This window comes from Penaeus monodon, chromosome 31 (assembly GCF_015228065.2).
Source record: "Penaeus monodon isolate SGIC_2016 chromosome 31, NSTDA_Pmon_1, whole genome shotgun sequence".
Taxonomy (NCBI): domain Eukaryota; kingdom Metazoa; phylum Arthropoda; class Malacostraca; order Decapoda; family Penaeidae; genus Penaeus; species Penaeus monodon.
This window is the reverse complement of record NC_051416.1, coordinates 21,357,254-21,357,847: the sequence shown is the minus strand read 5'-3', so window position 1 is coordinate 21,357,847 and position 594 is coordinate 21,357,254.

The following is a 594-nucleotide window of genomic DNA, read 5'->3' as shown; positions in this document are numbered from 1 at the left end:
CACAAAACCCAAACAATTCTACCGTAAAAAATAAACAAAATGGCCCAGGATATAGACTCAACGAGAAGACCCTAAAGTAACCAGATTTACAACGCGACCAAGAATGTGATTTTCCACCCTTGTAGTCAAGTCAGGAAGTTAACCTTGCAGTAGTCTTGTTTGTGACACGGTTGCTTAGTTCCTGTCTGTTGTTTTATCATGAACTTTGTCTAAGAATGCGTCTTTATTTTAAATATATCATACACTTAAGTTGTTCATTACTTTGTATAGTTTGCTATATACAGGGGAACTTTTTTTGTCTATATTGATCGTGATATATTAATAGTCGACCATGAACTACTTTGCAGTTAAGCCTTTGCAGTTAAGTTCCGTTCACTACCTATAACAGAGTCGTGGACATTCTAAAGGGTAATCCCGAATTGTATAAGAATTGAGGATAAATTGGCAGCCCCTTTATTGCAACGTGATTCTGAGAAGTAGGACATGTATAAAATGTGAAGTTCTTTGCCACTGAACGTTCTAAATTCGCTGTGCGTTTAATCGACACGGATTCAGAAGTATATTCCTTTTTATTATTATTAATTTGTATTCCTT